This window comes from Cheilinus undulatus, linkage group 11 (assembly GCF_018320785.1).
Source record: "Cheilinus undulatus linkage group 11, ASM1832078v1, whole genome shotgun sequence".
Classification (NCBI taxonomy): domain Eukaryota; kingdom Metazoa; phylum Chordata; class Actinopteri; order Labriformes; family Labridae; genus Cheilinus; species Cheilinus undulatus.
This window is the reverse complement of record NC_054875.1, coordinates 42647157-42663522: the sequence shown is the minus strand read 5'-3', so window position 1 is coordinate 42663522 and position 16366 is coordinate 42647157. Positions and strand designations below refer to the sequence as shown.

Genomic DNA, 16366 nt, shown 5'->3' with positions numbered 1-16366 from the left:
TTGTGACTCGTTCAGCCCTACTATCAGCTGTGTTATGGATTTGGCTGCATAAGTTCACTTCTAAGCAAGTGTATTTATCTGTAAAATTATCTGCTGAAGGAGCAAAAGAAATTTGTCTGTTGGTGTCCAAACATTAGATCTCTATTAAAGTGAAAGTGCATTTATTTTCCATATTTTTTTCCAGGCAGGTGTCCTTATTTCTATTTTTTATTTTTATTTTTTGTAGACCTTGAAAAGACAGATCAGGTGTCAGATACCTGCAGCTTCCAGTAAGTATTTTAAAAATTTGGACAATAAATGAGAAAAATACCCTTGCTTAGATCTGGCTTTTTGCAATGTTGATAAGTGTAGATAAAATATACCTCCCCTGCTATTGGAATGATGGAGAGAGAGATGTTTTTTGCAGGAAGAGGCCTCACTCTGTTTGTTTAAGTGAACTACAAAAACACAGTTCAGTCAAGGACAGTGATATTAGAGTGATGTTTTTCGACCTTTTCTGCCCTTTCTGCTCAGAAGCTCCCAAAGGTAAGATTCATGCTTTATTGAAGGCATTTTCAGACAATGTTTTTGAGTTAAAAACAGGACCTGAAATTGAGTTTTCCCTCACATGCCACTGTGGAAGGTCACAGAGTGTTTCCTATCCACCACTCTGTATTTTTAGGCCTCTATTAAATCCATGTCTTTTACTGAATCCATTCAAAATAGTGAACAAGACCAGACACAGAACTTACTGACTGATCCTCTCTTATCCATAAATACTCGACAATATTAGGAGCCAAGAAACTAAGACATTAAATGAACAGATCTCTGCTGTGCTGTTTTTTATATGTGTTTGTGTTATTTCAAAGACTAAGGACTGTCTCTGGAACCACCCAGCAAAGCTAATGTTTAACGATGAGAATTAGTTTTAATTTGAAAGTATACGCTTTATAAAAAGGCTCACATTTTGTTACGTTCTCTTACTCTACATCTGTCTGACAGCAGGCTGTTCCAGTGCTTTTTGTTGGTCTCAAAAACACATAAGGCATAAAATAAACATGTAATCCAAATAAATGAATCTCATTTTTTAATAACTAAATAAAGTTTTATATATTTGAAAAGAATACATCTGTCATTTACCGAAAAGTTAAACACTTCCTTTTTGTTTGTTTCAACTTACAGTGCAATAAAGGGCTGAACGATTAAAAAAAAAAAAAATTATCGCCTCCCAGCTCCCACAGCCAATCACATCTCTTTCTCTCAACACAGCAGTGTACCTAAATATGACATACTTTTCACTAATCCCTGCTTGCATTAATGCTGATGCACCACTTTGCTGCTGGTAAAGCTTAGCCTCCTCCTTAATATCATTACAAACTCATAGGAGGGTTTCTAGCTATGCACTCCTAGGAAAGTCAAAGTGGCTGCTTGACTAACTCAGGGGGGATATCCATTTGCAATAAGATGATAAAATGTATGAAGAAAGTGTTCCTGACTTAAAATATCTAAGTGCAATTATTTTGACTCAAATTTCAAATTCTACAGGAATTGTTGTATTGAGGGGAATAATCATTTTCATGTCATTCTCATTTTTTTGTAAGAAAAACATACAAAAGAAGTAAAGTCCTTATATGCATACATTCCAAAAAGGTGACACTTCAGTGCTCACATGATGTGCAGAGCATATCTCTGCTGCAATTTTTTATTACAAAACTGGTAGTCTGACTCACAATTCAGGTTAAAGAAATATTGCTTCATCTGCTGTTTGAAAATTGCAATAGGACATATTGCAATTTAATTCAAATTTTGATGATTGCCCAGCCTTTATCAGATATCAGCAAAAATCCAATGTCATGCTCTTCACTTGAGACCAATGCATGAAGATGCCTCTGTATATGGATGTCTTCTCTAACTGACTAAACTGGTGCCTTGTCACAGTTGTTTCCAAAACTTTAGCTACTAATCACATCAAGGCAGTAAGTATCAACTCAGTAATACACAATCATGAATCATGCTCTCCCCTAGACTGAGGACACAGAGGAAAAGGCTACGATTACACTGTAGCTCAAAGTGACCCAAATCTAATTTTTTTGCTCATATGTGACTCATATCGGATTTTATTCTGACAATGTAAACAGCCCAAGTCACACTGAATCATCTTTTCATTTCGGATTCAGGCTCTTTCATATGTGCGATTAAATCAGATCTGATCTTGACCAGTGTGAACCACCAAACAAGAATAACAGATCTGAGTAAAGGATCAGAATTGAGCATGAAGGTCTGCAGTGTACAGATAGAACAGCGGTAAAAGAAAAAACGCTCCTTCTAACCCTGGAGACTGATGCAAATCTGTAAGATACTCAAAGGTAGGTCATTGATTTTTCGTCATTCATTAATGTTATAAAAATGCACATGCTTCTTTTTTTTGCATGCAGATTATTGTTGGATTTTAAGTTGTTTTTTATTTATTGATTAAACCACAGTTTCTACATAGTGTATCACAAAATTTTTCAACAAGAAAAAGCACGAGAGGTTTTCTGCGATGCTTTAAAAAAAAAAAAACCGATAGAAGAAGAAAAAACTTACAGTTAGCAGAAAAAAACATTTATTTATACTGGATACCAAGACTTAAAGGTGAAAAATTTAAGTTAATAGAAGACAAACACTACCTGACCAGATGTTCAGTTTAATACTGTGAATGATAGATGAGATTTAACAAGCAGAGCTCACCCAGAGATGAAATGTACTTCACCTTGAGGTTTAATGAGGCATTTATTGTGTTTTGTTTAATGTTGAATTATGTTTGCATGCGTCAGACTGAAAGCATGAGAGTGTGGAGGGCTGAGGTGGGTCCAGGGGAAAAGTATAAATGCACAACACATACATTTCTGCAGAAAAGAAACAATATGAGGGAGTAAAAACTCATCTTTCTCTGACATGTTCCCACACATGTGCTGCTCTATCAAATACAAACACGCACACAGCTGTGTGTTACCATGGTGACCACGCCCATAGAGCAAAGTCAACTCCCTGTCATTGTTCTGGGCGGCCATCATCAGCCTCCAAACACACAAACTATAGAAAACATGGAATCAAAGCCAGCCTGAATCAACACAAAGCACAACAGCTGAGCTCACACTCTATACTGAGGACAATGGAGAACACGGTTCGGTTAAATGGAGCTCAAAATGTTTTGTTCAAGCCAAACTTAAGTCCCAAAAGAAAGGCCTTCTAGCACTTGAGTCTATGTTGAGACTGCGGCTGACATCTAGCTACATTGTGTTTAATTATACGGGCCAACTGTAATGCTAACCATCAATCCACTCCCACAGAAAAGTTCCTGTTCTAACATGAAAGTCATCATTTGGCAACAGCCTCTGCAGCAGAAAGTTATGTTAGCGCTCCTCATCCATCAACGCAGCCTGCGAGAGACGGCTAACGGTGGCTTCATATCCAAACTTTACACCCAGTTTGCTCTGTCAGAAGCTATTCTAGACTCAAAAACACACAGAGAAGAGAAAAATAAACTCAAGTGCATCCTAAAAAACACACCTTCATGCTAATGACTGGTTAGCAGCAGACCAGGTTGCAGAGTCATGCACGGTCTTGTTCAAATAGTACGTCTGCTGAGAAGTTAGTCAAACAGCCATACAGACTTTGGTCAGAGCAACTCACTGGTCCTGCAGCACCGAACCAATCAGATTAAGACAAAGTCAGACATGAGGACACATCATCAGTGGATCATAGTCTACGACTGACAGACGCACAGTCGCTGTCTCATTTACAGTCAAATACACCCAGGCACTGACCCTTTGACCTGTGCATACATTAAACTGTGTCATACAGAGGACAGACTACACAAACACAGGTGTTCCTTTACATGTTCTATGCAAATACTGAGAAATATTTCCATAGATCATGTGTCTGTCATTACTGAAGAGCTGTGGCCTACTTTTTTTTCAACTGTCCATGCTCTGTTGATTATTTGGAGATTAAATGCCAAAACCTGTCAGAAAATGGTTTTATATGTTGCCAAGTGTTTTATTCAGCCCAAAATGTTAATCTCAAATATTTTGACACAAACCAAATGAGATTCATTTGATTTGGCACCCTTAAGTCAAAAGGGATATTTGCACCAAGGTTGAAGAAAATTCCCCAGTGCAATCCTGAGTTTCCCATGCACAAGCAAGTCTGGACATGAGGCCTATTTACCTTGACCTTTATTCTGTGGTCTCCAAAATCTATCCACTTTATCCTTGAATTAGACTGGGAATTTTTGCAAAGTTTGAAGGAAATCTCTGAAGGCATTAATTAGATGTTGCATGCACAAGAATGGCCAAGATGGACAGATTGACAGCCTGAAAAACATGCTGCCATAAAGCCTGGCTATCACAGGTGGGGATGCATTAAGTTCCAATTGAAGGGGTCTGAGCCAGACAAAAGCTCATTATTCCATCTTAAGGACATTCTTCAGTTGCTTATACTAGCTGGACATTAGTTTGTACCATCCAGGAATTAATTGTTACAGAGCAGCTGGTTTAGCGGTTAGCCAGTCTACTTAGCTTTGTCGTGTACTAGGGCGTAAAGATGTTCCGAGGTGGCTATTGCCATATTTGGCTAAATGCGTACTTACATTACTTTTAACCAATCAGTCTAAAGAGAGCAGTGAAATTCATCACAGGGTCACTGTGTCAGTGGGTATATGATACAAGGCTGGTAAGCTGAGTAGAGTGTGGCTAAAGTTAGCAGCTAGCTCCTCAAGCCTTTGTTCGTCTTTGCAGATTAATATCAATGTGGCTTTTTCTTTCACTTCGGATGAGCAGTTATACACGAGTATAACTCAACAGTCTACATGCAATCTTATTTCTAGTTCAAAACACTGCCGTAATGCGCTGTTTCCACAACATGCTAAATGCTAAACTTCTCATGTTTAGGCCCGGTGAAGAAGCAGAGGCAAGCTCAAGATCATTGCAGTTTTGAAAGGGGATTTTAAACATGTGTTTATAAAAATGATTGTTTATCCAACCTATAAATCTTGCTCCAGCTAACTTGATATTTAAAGTTAACTGTTTGGCCCGCTAACTGTGCACATCCCTACCACGACATCTTACAGGTGGCAGTGTAGTCTGATTAAAGGAGCAAAAAAAAAAGTCATCCTTAACCAGTCAAAACATGTTTTTAGTTTTTGTGATGCAACAAGTATGCCACAGCAGGGACAGCTAAATTACACAATATGATTAGTCATTCATTACATGTGTTCATTTACGGGAATTACAACAATTATCAGCAGACTGAAAGAAGTTATGTCTATCTAACAGGCTAAACAGAGCAAAGGGTGTAAAAAAGGCAATAATTCTCAGGGCATTATGCAACTGATGCAATTATTTCATTTTGCCAAGAAAATTCCACCTCCTAACAGCCATATTTATTCAAGCTTCTCACCAAAACATGCATTTCTTTTTCCAAGATCAGCATTTGAACACATCATGGCGATGTTTTCTTACTTTCACCTAACAGTCATTCAACTGACTTGGCTTTAAACATATTGAGAATGTAACTTAATACTGCCTTATTTAAATAGCTAAATAGCTTTTATCCTGCTGCTTGCAACATAGCAACCAAACTTAAGTATGCTGTAGCTCAGTTTGAGACCTAGAAACTTCAGGGGGCCACCAAAACCCCTACTCAATAAAAAAATATTTACCTTTCATCTACCATAGTTCTATTTCATAAACCGGAGATTTCAGAGTGCTGTTTTGCTTTCAGATACATCAATTGGGATGAGTTTGTGGGGTAGCATAGTACAATTAAGGAGCCACCGCCATTTATTTTATTTTAATCAGGCATGTACAAAGTCACTTAAATTTTCTTTTCTTACATTCATTTTTATAAATTTACTCTGAGGGCCGGCAAACTCTTCCCAAGTATCATCAATGTCTCCAAAGACACGAATCAGTACTCAAGATTGCCTAGTGAGCAGCATAGTAGAATGCTTAACAGTGTCACCAATTAATCTAACACAAGTTAAACCTGATGGAAAACATCAGACAAAATAATCAATATAAAGATTACAGAAGTTAAAACTTTTGTTTGGTTACTTCTGAGACTTTAATGATATGGAATCATGTATTTTGTTATCCTTTTCTATTTTTTCTTATTGGTTATTGTCAACGATCTATTGTGGCCCTCCTCTAGGGCCTGCATTTTGGGAGGCACTGCATTACCTGACTGACATATTTAACTCAATCAACTTATTACAGAGTTTGGGTAACTTAATAATTGATACTTTGAGTGGAGGAGCATGACCATAACTGACTTGCAGCAGCAGCTAGAGTTAACAGAGATTGACAGTTAAAGGGGTGCATCTTGGCTTGATTTGATTCATAATGTTTATGTGAATAATACTTCTTAGCTGGCAGCCTGACTAGCCGTTTTGATTTTACTACACTTCAGACACAGTGCTTCTCTCAATAGTGGACACTACAGCATTGAACTCAGTTGATCAGTAATGGAGATCAGTGACTGCAAGCATTAATTCAGACCAATCAATCAAATATCTTTACTGAAAATCATCCACTAATGATCAGTTGCCGATCAATTAGGGGCTCTCTAGTTCTTCTTTTTAAAATGTATACTTTACTTTAGCAAGGACAACCATCTGAGACCTTCAAGGATAAACTTAACTTAAAATTATATCAAATATACCAGTATGAGAAAAAGAAAAAGATGCATGCACATTTATCAACATACATTGAAACATAATAATTTCTGTGTATAAATGATGTGTTGTTAAACAACAACATATCACTTTATTAAAAACTTAATTAATGTGTTTTAAATGCCTAAAATCTTAGTGAATATCCAAATCAAAGTAATAAGCATATAAAATGTTGCATAATTCTAAGTCAGTATGCCAATATCCATTACATAATAATTTTTATTGACTCGGTATACTTCCAGGAAGATATGAGCTTACAAGATAAATAAGAAAACCATTATTATAGGGCTGTAGATAAAAATAGCTCTCAATTGTGTTGAATCTGAGAGATTTTTCTTGAGGTAAAACACTCATTTAATATAGTTTAAGATGGTTGCAGCCAAAGTTCCTAAGCATAACTGTGTCAGTTTAATTGCTGACATTAGATTTATCTGTTTTGTGGCTTCTAAGATAAAGAAAATAAAGGAAATATGCATTATAGTTTTGGACTTACATATTCCAATGTCTCATAATTGAGGTTATAGGTCATCCTCTCAATATCCAAGCAGATCCTGTCAGTAACTAAGCTTTCCTGGCTAAACTGTGCCATTAAAATGCCGTTTAGTGCTCAGCTAAAACATACAAGACAATATCTTTTACTGCATTAAGCGTGATTGATTGTAAAAGAAGAGTTAAAAGCCTGCAGAGTGATCCTGCACTTCATCAAGCTGTGCTGACAGACACAGAGGCGGGTCAAACTGTGGCTATTCTGCTACCTTTCTTTTTTCATCGTCCTCCTGGGAGCGCTGCACACGACCCCTAAAAAGCCCCCGTGTACTCTGGACAGGGCCTGCTTTCCTAAACATTACACAGAGTGGCCATTAGCGGCCTGTATGTGGGACTGGAAGCGGCCTGCAGAGAGTCTGCAGGAGATCAAAGAGGAGAGCAGGGGCAGGCCTGACCTGGCTCTGATTTATTTTTCAATAAATACATGATGCATCTGTTGAGGAGTGGCACCGGAGAGCACCGCCGCCACTGCTGCTGCTGTTACACACTTTCTTCTGTTGCCATCTGTCCTCCGGGAGGCAGAGGAAAGCCAGGTTTTTGATTTTTACTGCAAGCCTTATGCAACAAGACTGCCTGTCTGCCTGCCTGTTCTCTATTAACTGACTCCGCTTCATTCTGGTGCAGACCTGAAGACTAAAGCACATATGGAGTTACTCAAACAGAGGCACTTGTTGTGTTTCGTCCTCCCAGGAGAGAATGTGCATGTGTGTTAGTGCAGCACATATTATGTATGTTCATCAAAGGAGCCGCTGTGGTGTTTCATTCACTAATAGACATCAAATGTAGGACAAAGTGTGCTGTTGAACAGGATGAAGTCATTCAAGACCAATTAGTGTAAGTGGAAATAAAAGAATGACAGCAGGTGGACATAATGGTCTCCATAAGGGGAACCTGACATTTATACACATGGAACTTCAAAGCATTATTTCTGCCTATTAATGCTTAATTTATAACTGCCCTGCTTAGACGTGGGAATAACACAACATGAGCAGACAGCTAGTCAGAAAATGAACCACTGGTACAGCATTGTAACATCTAGTTTCTCCAGTTATGTAGGTTAACCTCAACAATGCCATTCATGATAAAGCAAATTTAGTTTTAAAGATTATTTTGGGCTTTTTGCCATTATTTAAAGGCAGCTGAAGACAGGAAATGAGGGATGACATGCTCTAAATAACACCAATATTGGCATTCAAACCTGCAACCAGAGAGTCAAGGGCTTAAAGCACCTGCTCTACCACTTCAGTCAAACAAGTAATAATAAACTTTATCTCTTTACATGATGATAGACGGTAGAAGATTTAATCATCTTTAGTTAGCAAAGTCCTTAATGACGGCTGACGACTATATTAATGTCTCTTGCAAATTTGTTCGGGAAAAAAACCTGCAAAAACGTCTGAATATGTAATGAAGACTAATGCCACATCGTAGGCTAATGATGGCTTTCTGATGATCATTGTAGGAACAGCACTGTGTTGGCACTTTAAAGCAGTGTAACTCAACCCTGCTCAACCAAAGAGCCAAATTGTAAAAAAAATACACTATATTGCCAAAAGTATTTACTCACCTGCCTTGACTCACATATGAACTTAAGTGACATCCCATTCTTAATCCATAGGGTTTAACATGACGTCAGTCCACCCTTTGCAGCTATAACAGCTTCAACTCTTCTGGGAAGGTTTTCCACAAGGTTTAGGAGTGTGTTTATGGGAATTTTTGACCATTCTTCCAGAAGCACACTTGTAAGGTCACGCACTGATATTGGACGAGAAAGCCTGGCTCTCAGTCTCCTCTCTAATTTATCCCAAAGGTGTTCTATCGGGTTGAGGTCAGGACTTTGTGCAGACCAGTCAAGTTCATCCACAGCAAACTCTCATCCATGTCTTTGTAGACCTTGCTTTGTGTACTGGTGCACAGTCATGTTGGAACAGGAAGGGGCCATCCCCAAACTGTTCCCACAAAGTTGGGAGCATGGAATTGTTCAAAATCTCTTGGAATGAGCATTGGAGCACTGGAACTAAGGGGCCAAGCCCAGCTCCCGAAAAACAACCCCACACCATAATTCCCCCCTCCACCAAACTTTACACTTGGCACAGTTCAGTCAGACAAGTACCGTTCTCCGGGCAACTGCCAAACCCAGACTCATCCATGCAGATGCAGAACTGTGATTTGTCACTCCAGAGAAAATGTCTCCACTGCTTTAGACTCCAGTGGCGGCGTGCTTTACACCACTGCATCCGACACTTTGCATTGCACTTGGTGATGGATGGCTTGGATGAAGCTGCTTGGCCATGGAAACCCATTCCATGAAGCTCTGCACTGTTCTTGAGCTAATCTGAAGGCCACATGAGGTTAGGGTTAGGATTAGGGTTAGGGCTCAGTGAAGGGTAACCCTTCACTGAGCTCCTGAGAGCAACCCATTTTTTCGCAAATGCTTGTAGAAACAGTCTGCATGCCTAGGTGCTTGATTTTATACACCTGTGGCCATGGAAGTGATTGGAACACCTGATTTCAATTATTTGGATGGGTGAGTGATTACTTTTGGCAATGTAGTGTACTTTTGCAAGAGCCACAGTCTAAGTGGTGAAAGGTGGCAAAAATTGGTTTAAGTGGAAAGAAAGTGTCAAAAAATGGTTGAAAAGGGGCAAAAACAGGGATAAGATGGCAGGTGAAAAGTGACAAAATGGGGAGAAAAAGTGGCAAAAAAGGTCAGAAAGTGGCAAAAAAGTGGTAAAAAAGGAGTGAAAAGTGACTAAAATGGGTGAAAAGGGGCAAAAAGAGGATTAAAGTGGCAAAAGGCAGTGGCAAAAATGAGCAAAAAGCACCAAAAATTGATTAAAAGTTGCAAAAAAAAAGAAAAAGAAAAAAGAGGCAACAAATTGCAAATAAGGGCAATGGAAATATACAGACAAAAAATAAAGGTTGACATTTAAGTTTGATAATAAAAGCGTGTACTGTAAGTGTGAGGGAAAAAAAGGATTAGTGTGACTTGCAATGGACAATTTCTGGAGTCAAAGTTCCCTTTTTGTAAGTTTTTTGGGGGGAATTATATTTCAAATGAAGACATAAAAGAGCCATAAATCATCACAAAAGAGCCAAATGTGGCTGAAGAGCCATGCGTCGAGTATCACTGTTTAAAAGCTTACTAACTGATTTAAAACAGTTCAGTAATACATGTGTATATATATATAGTGCATCTGGATGCACAATATTATCGGTATAAGCGTTGTTCCGATTCAGATACCAGTAGTGGAAATATAGGCATGGTTACCTAAGTTATGCCTGTGTACACTTTGTACAGAGGCTGGTTTCTTTAAAGCAGATGGCCCAGGGTTTCAAATCCTGCAGGTTTCCTGCATGGCACTCTACTTTTCCAACTTGCCCCCATCTAAATAACAGCACAAAGGCCAAAATAAATCTTTAAAAAAGTGCAGAAGGTTGGCATGCTTCAGTGACAAGTCAAGAGGATGACTGCAAAATCACATCTCAAAGCTCATTTGGAAACAGACACAAAGAATTAAGAAGCAGCAAGGGATGTGCACTAATAGTCGGCTAATCGGTACCCTGTAAGATCCCCTAATTATTGATTATATAGTTGATTATTTACCATGTCTGTTCAGGCCCAAAGTCTCAGTGGAAATAATCAGTTGAAAGTGTAACACAGCTGCCCACCATTAGTAGCCCAGTGGCTGGACTCAATTGCTACTGTGTTGCTGCCTCAACGCTCTAATCCAGTGTAAACGATAATGGACAGACAGCATCAATAGCATCTTGTAGGAGCAGCATGATTAGCCCTACTTTGTTCCAGAAAATGAGGATAAATTTGTATTAGACTGTGTCATGCTGTACTCCTGTATAACAAAATTCTGTATGACAGTATTCAGCAATGGCCTGACGTCATGACCTACAAAAGGATCAAAAGTCTGCAATGCTAACTAATGCTAAATGCTAAGTTTAACCACATTCTGCAAACCAGCCTCATAATGCCACTGTGATCCCATCTTAGATAAACTGTGCAATTGTTTGACTGTTTCGTGGACTTCAGACCAGTTGACTGAATGCAGTCTAACTGTAAGGATGCTTTCACATTAAGCACAATTGTTTCGACCCACACCACAGCACGACTGCTCCCCTTTCCTTCTCCCCCGTTGGCTTGCTTTCAGTTTAGCAAAACTCTCCCATGCCAAGGTCCACTTGCATATATGCTCAGTCTGACACAGCAGGTGGCAGTATGCACATAGCTGGTTACAAAGATGACCACCATGGATATTTTTTAAGAGATATTTTTCTGGCCTTTTATGCCTTTATTTATAGGGGAGGACAGATAGAAATGGAGAGTACAGGAGAGACATTAAGGGACGAGGCCATCCTACGTACATGGGGCACCACCTTACACTAGGCTATCCAAGCGTCCCACCATGGATATTTTTTAAAATCATTTTTAAGATGCAAGCAATGCCCTTCTTTGTAGTCGCACATCTAGGTGCAGCTCAGATGATCAAATAGGCTCATGCTATGTGGATACAGCAATTTGAGGTAACAGGGGCGTTTAATGCATCTGTCACTCCACTTGTCATTTGACACCTGTGGTCATTCATAAGGTGAGTTACAGCAGACCATTTGTTGACTTCATTCTATGATTTCAAACATTTACTGAGAAAAATTGTGAACAGACTGCCACACTGGGAAAAGAAGTTCAACTCATAACTCTCTGTCCTGTATCTGGGCGCGATTACATTTACATCTCATTTGAATGGTGCCAAAGTCCACTTGAAACATGTCTGAGACCACCTTCCTAAGGGGGCCTGGGCCTGTTGCCTGGGCGCAGTTCATTCGCATCCACAGTGACCAAAACAAACCCAACTTTGGGCTCAAGTGTACTCAGATCCAGGACCGGGCCCCTAGTGTGAAAGCACCCCAAGTGAAATTATTTCAACTAGAAGAAGTTGTGAAAAACAACGGCATCAGAATTGTAAAATTTGTCCTTTTAAACCCCAATATGTGCCCGAATTTGTAAAGATTGCTGCGTCTTTACTTGTCCTATCAGACTTCTTATCATGTGTCAGCTCTCCCTGGTTACAGCTGTTATCTTTGAGGGTAAAACCAACAGCACAGGTGGGAAAGCAATGAAACAAAAGTGCTGATAAACCTGAATTGTACTTGAAAGATCCATATCACATCAAGTATATCTGAGTGCAGATCAGTTTATGACTCATTCACTTCTTTTTAAATGCAGGACTTCACAGCGTAACTTGGACGCTGGATTTCAACATAACCTCCTCCTCTTTATGGTAAGAAAGATGAGGTGTGTTTTCCCAGATTGCACTTGAGACATTTAGGAGAATTGGGTCATTTCTGTGACACTGCTTCCATATTTATACAAGAAGAAGTGAATATCTCCATAATCCGCTCAGCATTAGAAGCTTCTATTTGGGTTAAAAATAGGGAAAATGACAGTGTAATAGCTTATTCACAGCAACTGCAATATTTGGTATTAACACTGTTATCTGTTCAGCCTACAGGCGATCAGACACAACCTGGAGCTTTGCAAATAATCAGAAGGTTAAATCAGACTCTGTCCAAAGGTCTATCTGACACAACAAAGAGGCAACTCCAGGTTTGAGCGTCTGTCCCAAGAAAACAACAAACTCAGGAACAAACATGCTCACAGGAAATACAGCAGTTCAATTTTCTGTGAGGTAAACTCTGCATTCCAGTCAAAGGTATGTTTCAACATGCACCAAAGCTTTTCTTCAGAGCAATTTTACCTCTTAATCTTCAAGAACTCGCTACATTTGAATGCATACAGTTGATTTTTTCCGCCATTATTAAAACTGCAGCAATTCCCTGCAATGGAAGAATGTTCCTAATGTCACTGTGGATTTAACTCAGAGGAATTTTCATGCAAAAGCAAACATATCTCATTTCTTTTTAATTGTTTGTAGAGTTACTTAATCTAAACCGACCCCAGGCCCCCGAAGCACAAATGTTTACATGACACCCAAATGACACATGCCACTGTCACTGTGCTGTCAGTGAGGAAAAACAACCCACTCAAACGGCCTCTTAAGGACAGAAACGCCACTAAATCCTCTTAGAACTAAACACAGCCAGGCCTCCACAACGTTCAGCTCAAGATGATCAATACCAGCACATAAAAAAAAAAACAGAAAGCACTCACCAGCAGCTGCTCCCTCTTTCTCTCTCTGCTCTAACAAAGTCAAGTGTACCGATTGCTTGTCTCAGGCAACGCTGGCTGGACTGTGACGCAAGCAGCCTCCCTATCCATAGCTCCAGGGCAGGAGAAGAGAGAGAGATAGACAGACAGGAGGGCGGTGAACGCAAGACCAAAAAAGGAGGAAGTGAGAGGAAAAAAAAAAAAAAAAGAAAAGACGAGCTGGGTACTCCAAGTTAAACTGGAACTGAATGCTCTGAATATGACATGGAAGTTGATTATTTGGAAACCACTTCTAATTACAAAAGAATATGGAAAGAGGAGAGCGCTGCCGGGTGCCAGAGGGTACACCGGTCAGATGATATAAGAAGCAGATGTGAAATATGCAGACATACAAGGAAAAATGTACGCAGAAGTGCTGCTCTGCACAGATGTGAGTGTGAGCTGCTCCCAAAGCTTCATTAAGAGAAAAACAATACAGGGGTTTAAAAAAGAATCAGCCAGAAAGTGAATGTTGGAGACTTGGATTAAAGCTGCAGTGGGTCATTTACTCACTCTAGGAGTGTTTCAGACTTTTGAAGGTTTCTGAAACAGCAGAACTCATTCCTTTTTTTGCCTTTCAATGCAATTAAATCAACAGTTCTTGAGGTTTTATGCTTTTGGTTAAATAAAACATGACATTTGATGGTGTTGCATTGAATTTTTTAAATTTTTGTCTTTTTTTTAATGGAGCTGACAATTAATTAAGAAAATAATGTGCAAATGTCAACTGTGATTTAATTACCTTTCGTCAAATTGCTCTGATATGTTCCCATTTTTTTTGCACCATGGTTTTCAATAATAAAATCTCCATTATTTTGAAAATCAATAGCATTTAAAAGTAAGACAGCCTTAAAAGTTCATGCTTATCATGAGGGAGGGACACTAGAGATGAATCAATCCTGTAAAACTTGCAGGGAAATTCCTGCCAAGTGCACAAATACTTTTGCAGTATTTTGGTAGAAAAGCAGTTTGCATGCAGTTGTAGTGGCTCCATACCAATGTTAGCCAGGAGGCATCGTGCTCTTGGGCAATACATCTATCTGAGCCACTACTGAGTCTGCAATATCTCATTCTGACTCAAGATGAGTGGACCATATTTTGCATGTCAAAGGTAAAAGTCTTTTGGCCTCACGTTCATCTTTTGCTCTTTACATATTAACTCATTGAGTGCCAGCCCTTTTATAAAATGGAAAGTGGCTTGTGCCAGCATTTTTGGTCATTTTGAGTCATCTTTCAAGACCCACAGAATATTTTGTACAGTGATTCTGAAAACACCAAATAGCTCAAATGAAAGAAGAGACTCTCTATTTTATCATGGAAAAAAAACATTTGTTTGTAGCTGTTCTTGATTTATCTGAAGTTAAATAGAGGCTAGTTTCACCAAAAAGACCACTTTTTTCTAGAAAGCTGAGAAAAATGCATTTTTGTGAAAGAGAGTCTGTCAAGCAGAACAGTAATTTGAATGTTATAATTTTGCCTTCAATGACATAAAAGACATCTGAAAATTGTATTAAAAATGTTATTTAATTGTAAAATAAATAACAATGCTTCCAGTCACTGTCATGCCATTCACACTCTGGAACTGGACGGCCTCCACGGGACCTCCCTACACACTCACGTCCTCTCCTGCTTGTCGCTGTATGCATCCAGCTGGCGAGAGGCTGCCTTACTTCCCCGATGCACGGGGGGGAACCTTGCGGCATTCTTTAGCCTCTTTGCCGGCCGAGGCAGATCAATGAAAGCGCCAATCCCTGGATTCGCTGTCGTTAAGTTCAGTGTCGGTTTCAGTGAGTAAGCGATTTCTCAGGCAAAAGTTTAAAGCTTCTTCCAGCATCTAAGTTAGACCTTTTAGCTTAGATTACCTCCGTAACGATCGCTCTGCTCTTTGACCCCAGGGTGTCCACCTCTGATGTTTGATCTACCGTCACTTCCGACTGTAGTGTTCCGACTACGTATCCCAGAAGCCCCAAAATTACTCACAGGGAGCGTCAGAGCACCCCCTCGTGCCAGCCGCCGAAAAAACACTTTGACGTATATATATATGTCAATGGCACTCAAGCATTGGTTTTTAAATGTCGTATATATACGTCAATGGCACTCAAGCGTTAGTTTTTAAATGACGTATATATATGTCAATGGCACTCAATGAGTTAAGAACAATTTTCTTCAAACATTGCAGAAATGTCCACTCAGACTCAAAGAAGAACTGGTTTAATGTTAGAGGTTGTTTGTCAGAGGTCAAGCTCATTTCTTGCATCCAAATGTGGTATCTCAAAAGTACTTTGAGGGGTCTTCAAACCTGGCACAAATGTTAACTCTGACATAAGGATGAACTGGATAAATGTTGGGATGTTCAAGGTAGCCCCAGCATATATCCTTGACCACCACTGTTCTATCTCTACTCCAGTGATCATATACCTCATGCAGGCATGTATCTGCCACGTTATAGTTCTAGTTTGATAATTAAAAGCAAGAAATAACATGATGCTCTATTTTTGTTGCCATAGTATCAAAACAGGACTAGATGTTGTTTAGTGTTTACTGGTAACATACTGAACATCTAAATGGTGCTATTACGACAACCTTAGTCATACTATGCTGCGTCTTATTTACCCTGAAAGTCAGATGTCAAAGCTGGGAGTAACATAACACCCAAGCTGACCACGTTCTAGTCATTATGGGTTGGTTACTGTAGTTACGAGCCGAGTTTCTGAAACAGAATTCCAATTACAGGGACTATTTGGGATGATGCATCTTACTGCCATCTCGGAATTTCTGAGTTCCAGATCAACTGAAACCACAAGTCCGACTCTCAATTTTCATTGAGAAATTTTCAAAATGAAAACAAACACTTTGCTGAAATTAGACTTCGGCTGATGTTTCATTTGGCTGATATCATGTTGCTA

General features: G+C 39.3%; 1 protein-coding gene across 3 annotated transcripts in view; it reads right to left on the bottom strand.

Moving 5' to 3' along the window:
- Positions 1-16366, bottom strand: part of plekhg5b (pleckstrin homology domain containing, family G (with RhoGef domain) member 5b) — a 142748-nt gene that overhangs the window by 58256 nt on the left and 68126 nt on the right. Inside the window, exon 1 of one of the 3 annotated variants that reach the window (XM_041799449.1) lies at positions 13425-13490. The exons of the other annotated variants lie outside the window; for them this stretch is intronic. The gene's annotated coding sequence lies outside the window, so the exon portion shown is untranslated. Of the gene's footprint in view, positions 1-13424; positions 13491-16366 lie in introns of those variants that run through there. 3 annotated transcript variants of the gene reach the window in all.